Below are 9,131 nucleotides of genomic sequence, written 5' to 3'. Positions count from 1 at the left end.
GATCAGCTTTGAAACCACACACACACACATTAAAAAGACGCACACACGCACATTCAGAGAAACATTTTTGTTTCTTTAAGAGAGGATGAAACTACAACAGGTACAGGGAGTTGTAGTTTTTAGAGTGTTTGTGTTGAAGGTAAAAGTGTGATGATCCGCGGGGCCCTCACAGGTGGAGGGGTACATTCATATGTAGGGATGTTTATTTTACTGCACACTGCAGGTAGGGGGCGCTGCAGCCTCTGCCTGTCTGCGCTCAGTGTAGTGATGACGGCTGGATTGATTTTTCTTTTAAAGAAAGGCCCAAAGCGGACTGCTCTGTAAATAACTGATGTCTCATAGAGACTGTGTCTTTATTATTAACCAATACTATTCCTTCTATCTGCCAAATAGTCGACGAGTGCTGTATTTATTCTGATGGTAATAATGATCTGTTGATTGTGATGTACATCAATATGTCAGATTCTCTCCTTTAAGGAACAATACTTTTAATGAAACCAGTGCAGGGATTAAAGGCTAAACTGTGCTTTTGGATGTTTGTTTTAAAAACACATTTCTATGGTTTTCTGGGATTTCTTTCTCTATAAAATATATATATGATATATATATATATATATATAAATATAAATGTGTGAGACACACAGAGGACAGGGCGCACAGTGATTTACCTCATCCAACACTTCCAATGGTGAGCGGTTTTTAAAAAAGGACGCAGGGCTTCACAGCAGTGTTGGTTGAAGCAGAGAGCACATAAAAGCAGCTTAGATCCATTTGGCAAACATTATAAAAGATGAAGTGAGTTCCTTTTGCCAAAGCGTCTGAGTCTAAATTAGTAAGTGAATCTCTACAGACTGTTATGGGACTTTTTGATCTCAAAGTGTCTTTGGCTGATTTTACCGATTTTCAGTCAGCTTGCACTCGTACTCGCCGGGATAAAGACAGAAAATACATGTGGCAATAATCCTCTGTAATGTAATGCTTGTTTAATTTCAGTGATGTTGTATGTAAAAAATGAATATGATGATGTACTAAATATAAAACGCCCCAAAGTCATTGTGCTTCCATTTTTGGGTCCTCTGTAGTGCGGGATCCCGATGCATGACTCCTCACAGTAAAGTCGTCTTTCTTTTACACCAAGTGTACTTACGTCTGGAACCATCACTGAAAAATACACACGCCGTGTTTTTAGACGGTCCGTCGGTGCTGTGCGGTCACAAGAGTTTGTCATCTGCACTATAGCGCCTCCTGTCTTTGTGCAGCCAGTGTTGACGTTGGGGCTGAAATCTGCAGATCACTGTGTGGATTGATATCTGATGATAAAGATTGATTTAATCAGGACACGCTGGATCAGGCAGCGTGTTTTCTGATGACTTCTGTGTTCTGTTTTTGTTTGATGATGGTGAAATATAACAGACACTTTCTAAAAATAATGTTTGTTCTTTTTGCAATTGACATTCAGACTTGACATTGACTGCATTATGTTGTTTCTACATTAATGTGGTTAATGAATGCAAACCTTTTGGTTGTTTTTTTAACTCAATCTAAATGTGTTGCTGAGGAAAGGTACAGTCCAGGAGAGCTTTTAGAAGACAACAGATGAATATTGTTAATATTTCTGCATTCACTATGTAGCAACCTTTGTTTGTGTAGTTTGAATGTGTAGCACCTTATGGAGCCGACCTCTGACTAAAAACCCAATCAGTGAGCTTGAACTGATTTAAAATGACATGACAGCAGCAGATGAGTCTGTCGCCACCTACAGACAGAGATGGAAATAAAACTGCAGATTTTTCTCTCTGTAGCAGCTGATTTCTTTGTTTTTGTTTCATCCTTGGGATTAAAAAAGACAAAATTTCAACAAGAAACTTGAGACTATTATCTCCTTTGATAACATGTTTAAATGAACCTATTTCAGGAATTTTATCAGCTTTAAGTTGAGCATGAAGATGTAAAATAATATGTCCAAAAACATAGTGACAGCTGGACATGCTAGTTTTGAAATATGGTAATTTGATTGTAAATTTTACGTAAACAGAAGTGTAAAAAAATATGGCTTTTGGTCTGCAGGTGGCACCAGTGGGGTTGTCACAAAAATCAACCATATATTACCTGATAAAACCACAAAACTTTTACTAGAATGGAGAGATTGTTGACTAAGTTGCACAAAAGTGTCGGCAACATATAGAAAAGTGAGCAGAAATGGCCTGGAGGGACAGAGGAAAGGCGGAAACTCTCACCACTCACCAGCTCCATTATCTTTTCTAAACTTTGCCATCGTGTTTGTGCAATTTTTACAGCATCAAAAACATCGCCTGCAATTTTTGTTCATTAAAAAAAGAAGTTACACAATATTGTTTGTGAACGTTTTCTATTTTTAACATGTCAAACAGGTGTCAGTATAATTTGATTATACTAAAATCATAGTATTTGATACTCAGTATCGGGTAATTTCTAGTTTTAATCTCTAAAAAATTGCAGGCAAACTCCACCATTTCTTCTCACCAGCTTCACCCCGTCATTGCCAATATTTTTGTGCAGTTTTTATCATGCTCTCTCACTTTCTCTTGGCAGCTGAAGATCTTAGTTTATTTTAAATTTTGATTCAATCATTAGAACAACAGCAAGCATAAAATTGCTGTTTGATTCTTTACCTACAGGTGGCACCAAATTGCATCTAAATCCGAGTGTAAATATCTATTTTGTGGTTCTGATCCGAGAGGTTTTTCTCTGGTTTGAGTGCTGCACATGGACAAAACTACATCTTTGTTTACTATTCCAAGTAGCTTCAATACTCCTAAAAAATGTAAAAGTCTCTCTTGAGGAAATTTCTAAAGTTTTGTTTGTTTTGTGGTGTTTTGTTTTCTCTTTTTCTATAACATCTGTTTCTGTGTTTTTGTATTGTTCTAACCTTGTATAGGATACATGCAGCTGCAGTAACATGTCCTAACTGTATCTTGTATCATGCATATGGAAAATAAAATCTGGATTTAATGATGTGACGGCTCAGGGTTTGACCTTGATGTGGTCTCTGTTAAAGTCTAATCACTGTGTGACTAAAACTCGACCTTTAAAATGCATGTCAGCATGTTGATTGCTATTCTCAAGAGGGGATAATGCATCCTTGCATTAACATTCATTCTGGACATTTTGATACTGAGTGGTAATCCTTATCACACCTCAATGCCTACTGAGGAAAACCTTATATCTGATAGGTTAGACTGCATAGAAGTGGTCTAGGACAGTGTTTCCAACCATTTTTCCTTAGAGCCCCCCCTACATGTACCTAAGAAAAGTGGAGCCGGGGCGCGCCGATGGCCGAGTGGTCAAGGTGTGCACCATGTACGCGCGTGGCCCCTATCCCCCATTCTCATCCCTGTTTCCGAGTCTATCCACTGTCCTCTATCCAATAAAGGCACGACGAGGCCCCAAAAAAAACAAAAACAAAAGTGGAGCCCACCCAGGACCCAAGAGGGAGGAAAAAGTGACACACTGCCGTCAAAAATCAACATAGATTTCAATTGTTTCACTGATAAACCCCCCAAAAAGCCTATGCATGCTTTTCTTATCAAAAGATCATTGTATAAACTACTTAATAACTGCTTAATCATGGTTTTAGTCAATATTTGCAAATCTAATTTTACAGCCTCAGAGCAGACAAAGCCTCACACCACCCCTACGATCTTTGCCCCCCTACCCGGGGTGTCCTGGATTGGGAACCAATGATCTAGGAGGCCTTTATCCAAACTGGTTTTGCAGTGTGGCTCTTACAAGTACTGACATGCATGAAAGATCTCTCCATCAACAAATAAAACCGAAGTAGCCTGCCAGTAAAAAGAAGAGTGGTTTGATTACATCTGTCTAGCTTCATTTGTGGTGATAGGAATTCCAGCTCCTTGTAAAGATCTGGATTATAAGCTCAGTAATAAGAGCTAGTCTTTCAGGTCCCACATCACTCTTCATTTGGAACCACTTTGTTTTGTTTTTTCTTTTTTTTAAGTGCATGTTATAAACTTGATATTCCAGCGTCCAAAATGGCTATTAATGCAAAATGTAAACAGATTCTAGGCAGACACCTAAATCAAAGTCAGTCTGTGCATGCTCCAGTTTCCACGCTGGGCTTTTACCTGGAAGTTAACAGGAAAAAGCTGCTTGGCATAACTAAATTAATTTTTTCCTTTCAGTATACACCACTCTGCAGGAATAGCATGCATTTTAATTGTGCCAAGAGTGAACTGTTGTGTATGTATAAAATGTACAACAGTGTAAAGTTCATCTATGTTTCCACCATTTTTTCCATAAACTGTTCGCATGGTCAACGTGACGAAGATCCAGTAGCAAATAAATTACAGTTATGTTGGCAACAAAACACAGAACATGGACGTCATTTTCTGCTGCAGGTAAGAGGATGAAGATGAAGGCTGTTTTTCAAGAAAACTTCAGATCTGAAGCTGCAGCGAGAGAAAAGAGCGCTGTCTTAAATGCATTAAAAAGTTGAGCAATATTCCCATATGTCAGGGGTGTCCAACCTTTTCCCACTGAGGGCCACATACAACAATAAATAAGGATGGTGGGCGCAATTTCATGTTCCTTGCCTTGAGGATATTTAAAACCAATCTAATGCAGGTTAAGATATGGGTATAAAAAATATGGGATATTTTCAGGATTTTGGTGAGGCCAATCAGATTTTGGGGGGCCTTGTTTAGCCCTGGCTACCACTGGCTCTGCCCCTAAAATGTTACTGCTATTGCTTTTTGCTACTGTAATCTATCAAAGAGTTATAAATCAAGATTTTATTGTTCTGGTTGAAAATGATTACACTATTTACAGTGTTGTCCCAATTTTGTTACATAGAAAGCATCAGTACATTCTTGTCAAAGTGTTTGTTTTCGGAATTAACATGGTAGCACCAGCATGTGCTGAATCTACGAAGTTCAGTACAATAAAGCACAATGTTCATGTTCAAATGTGGGCCATGTTTCACTTTATATCATGAATTTTCTGAGGGCCAATCAAAAATGGACTGCAGGCCCCATTTGGCCCCTGGGCCATAGTTTGGACACCTGCTGCCATATGTTAAGGTTGCCAAAAATTCAATGATACAATCTCAATGTAATGATCTGTGTATAAATAACCATAGAAATTTAATACAAATCAACAGATCTTTAGTCATTCTGCTTCCAAAAGATAAAGCTCTCTAAATTGCACATTTATGTTGGCAACACAACACAGAACAAAAACACCTGCCACAAACACACCATCCCCACTGTGAAGCATGGCGGTGGCAGCATCATGCTGTGGGGATGCTTCTCAGCAGTCAGCCTAGGAAGGCTTTTAAAGGTAGAAGGTAAAATGAATCTTATTCATTCTGCAAGAGAACTACGGTTTGAGAAAAGATTTATTTTCCAGCAAAACAATGAGCCGACGCATACAGTAAACGCTACACAGAAATGTGAATGTCCCGGAGTCAAAGCCCAGACCTCAATCCAGCAGAGAATTTAGAGCTGGACTTGAAAAGGGCTGTTCACACCCAATCCAGCTGCAACCTGACAGAGCTGGAGCAGTTTTGCAAAGAGTAAAATCAGTGTCCAGACCTGATTGAGACCTATCCACACAGACTCAGAGCTGTGATTATTTATTTTATGCAGTCACTTATTTAGCATTTTTTTTCTTTGGCTGACATTAATTTGTAGAAATGTTTTCACTTTAATATTAAAGAGGTTTTGTTGTAATTTCTCTTGTCAAAAAAATCAAAATCAATAAAAGGGTAAAGGGGTGAAAACTTCTTCTAGGCACTGTTCCATCAATAAATCAGTTCTCCTCCAGCCCTTGTGTCCTGTGACAAGGATGTACAGTAGACTGTGTAAGGTATTAATCAAAATCTTCATGACTTAACCCCTTTGGTTACTGGAGCTGTATTTTGAAGCCAATCTGTCATATTGCAAACACTATCTCTGATGTTTTTTTTTTTATAACCTAGAAACCAGATGAAGAGGAGGAGTGGAGGCAGGCCTTAAGCCTGCTGACAAACATGCAGCATACTGGCTTGCAGTCATATCAGTCCTGACCCTAATCATCAAGAACTCGCTTCCTTTTTTTTTCAAACCAGAGTGGTTAATGTGAAAATTCAGTACTGTTCAGTGTGCACCCATGAACTATTCCAACCTAAATTGTCTGTTTAGCCAGGCTGTGATCATGTTAATTTGTGGTGTAAAAACTGTTTAACATGGGGTGTTAAAATCACAGCATCAGAGGTTGCTGCTTAGGACAGCAGTCCAGCTGAATATCCTGATCAAACCATAACCACAGTTTGACTGTGCTGTGTCTTTGTCTGTAAACAGACTGACTGAGCAGAACAATCAAAACAACAACAGAGGCAGAGGATGCTTCCCCACCCGTCACACGCAGAGGATGCCCCGTGTTATCTCTCCGATGTTTCCCTCTCTGCCTCCGTCCTGCGGCTCGTCTGTATTCAGAGGATGAGGAGATGTTGCGTAATGATCACATCGCCACACCGGGGAGCAGCATTGCGTAACAGCAGCAGCCTCAAAGACCAGCGGGATGGGTGTGTGAGTGCGAGGAGGATGGAGAGAGAGAGAGGATGCAGGAGAGGGGAGGGGCTGTGGGAATACAGAGAGAGGGGGAGGAGAGGATGCTGAGAAAAAAAGGAGGAAACAAGATGGAGAAGAGGGATGCAGTTAAAGGCATGTGAGGTGATGGAGGAGGGGGGAGGAGCTAGGGCTGGGCGATACAGACCAACACCATTTAAATACCAGGATGATCGACTTTGATGTGATCCTAGTAAAAATCAAACAACACTTAAACCTCTTAGCTACCACAGCAACACAGATAGAAGTTCTAAACACCCCATGATGGCATTTATTTGTTTTTAATTATCAAAACTTGACTCCTTATTGCACGATAAATAAGAACAAATCATGTAGAAGCCCTCACTCCTTGCCAGTTTCACCTGCTCTGCTGCTAAGGTTTTTGTGAAGTTGCAGACAAACTCCTTCAATTGCACAAAGAAGTTGGCAACAAAATACAGAAAATTGATATTTGTTTACAAACATCAAATATTAAAGATGCAGAAAGAGAAAGAGAGGACTCTGCTGATTGCACAAAAAATGTCAATGTTCCTATATGTTAAGGTTGTAAAAAAAATATTACTCTTAAATACCATTTGCCATGATATAAACTCTATTATTCAAATTATCTTTGGTGTCAAAAAGTACAGAAACTTAAAAAAAAGCAATTCTAGGTCTTCAGTCATTCTAAAACGCAGAGAAAGCACTCTCTAAATTGCACATGCCTTGGCAACAATGTACTACTGCAGAAAAGAGCAGGATGATGGAATTTGTTACTCAAAAAAAAATCAGATCTTATAGCAAGGAGAGAAATGGAGCACTCTCTTATTTGCACAAACAATGGGCAATTCCTTTTTATAAAAGTTGAAAAAAATGTCAACTCTTGATTACTGCAAGTTTCAAAATGATAAAATCTCCATAGTTTCAAAGGGGACATATTTTACACTTTAAAGACAAGTTTATATTGGTCTCAGAGAACCCCAAAACATGCCTGTGAAGTTTGTTGCTGAAAAAAACACTTCAGTATTGGATTTTTGTAAAAAAAAAAAAAAAAAAAGTATTGGATTGTTGTCTAAAAAGCCCTCTGTTTCAGCCCTGCTCTAAACGAGCTGATTCTGTGTCTGTAGCTTTAAATGATAATGAGCGGTCTGACTCCACCCCTGACCCCGCCCCTCTCAGGGAATGGATGTGGCTCTCCTCCTCTCAGCTGGCAGCTGAGACCTGGGGGACCTGGGGTGATGCTAACTCCCCACTCCCCAGGGACATATATTTTTGCTAGAAAAGCCTGGAAAAGTGATTTTTGCATAATTTGTCCCCTTTAATGAATAGTGGTGTCAAAGAGTAGAGAAACTAAAAATCTACCGATCTTCAGTCATATTTAAACCAGTTTAAGGCACTTTCTAAATTGCATAAAAACAAAACAAAAAACAGTCAATCAAACTGTCATTTTCCTGCTGTAGGTTTGAGGATGAAGTAAGATGAAAGTTGTTAAAAAAAACTTAGATATGAAGCGATATTAAAGTTGCACTAATATCCAGCTTGCTTGGTTAACAGTAGAGATGTTCCAATACTATTTTTCCTTCCTGTTACTGATCTCTATACCACAGCCATACTGGTATAAACTTTCTGGATCAACTGCTGTGGCAGACATGCAAATTATTTTAGACCTTTATTTGACTCAGAACATGGCTCAACACATAGAATCATAATGCACAACACCTCTGTGACCCTAAAGTTGTTTTCTTGCTGATTATTGAGTTTTACTGCTGAATATTAAAATAACACAGGCTCTCTCTGGCCTTGTCCACACGGAGACAAAAACTATATATTGCCGTTTCGTTTTGAAAAAGTTTTCCGTAAACATGGATCATTTCAGGAAATGTCGGCATAAGCTGAAAACGACTGAAAACGCTGTAGTATATATGCAAGCCTGTATGTGGCGCTGTATTGCTGCCACGAGAATGCACTGAAAAACAGGAGAAGATCTTAGAAAACTGCCACAAACTTTCTCCTGGTTGCCCTTCTGGTTGTTCTCTATGTTGGCTTTAAGAACACCTGGCGTACGCTGTTCACCGTGGTGGTAAAAGAGCATCAGATTTGGCTGTAAAAGCCATGTTGTTTTGGTTCTACAGCGTATGCAGCACAAGTGGGCAACACTATGTATGATGTAATTGTTTCAAGAAAAATGCGGTTGGCTGATACGACACAAACTTTTGCATGTACTCGTGAATTCATCTCCGTGTGGACGGGGGCTCTATCTCTCTCTCCATTCTGCTATAACCAGCCAGCATGACATGATAATGGAACAGCCTGCCGTTGGCTGACAGACCATCACAGAGGGAAAACCCTGGCGATTAGCATTTAAGTTGGAACACAAACATTTGGATGCATTGGTTCTTTACAGGTGTACACATTTTATTGTAAGGTCTGTTTTTCATAGATGAAATACTTTGATCGGAAAGTGGCGCACGTCTAATCTGACATGCCAGATGGATTTGATTCACACATCCATCTAGAAAACCTCTCATAGACAGCGTTTGGGAAAGG

This window comes from Cheilinus undulatus, linkage group 21, assembly GCF_018320785.1.
Source record: "Cheilinus undulatus linkage group 21, ASM1832078v1, whole genome shotgun sequence".
Taxonomy (NCBI): Eukaryota; Metazoa; Chordata; class Actinopteri; order Labriformes; family Labridae; genus Cheilinus; species Cheilinus undulatus.
Note: the sequence above shows the minus strand (reverse complement) of the source record.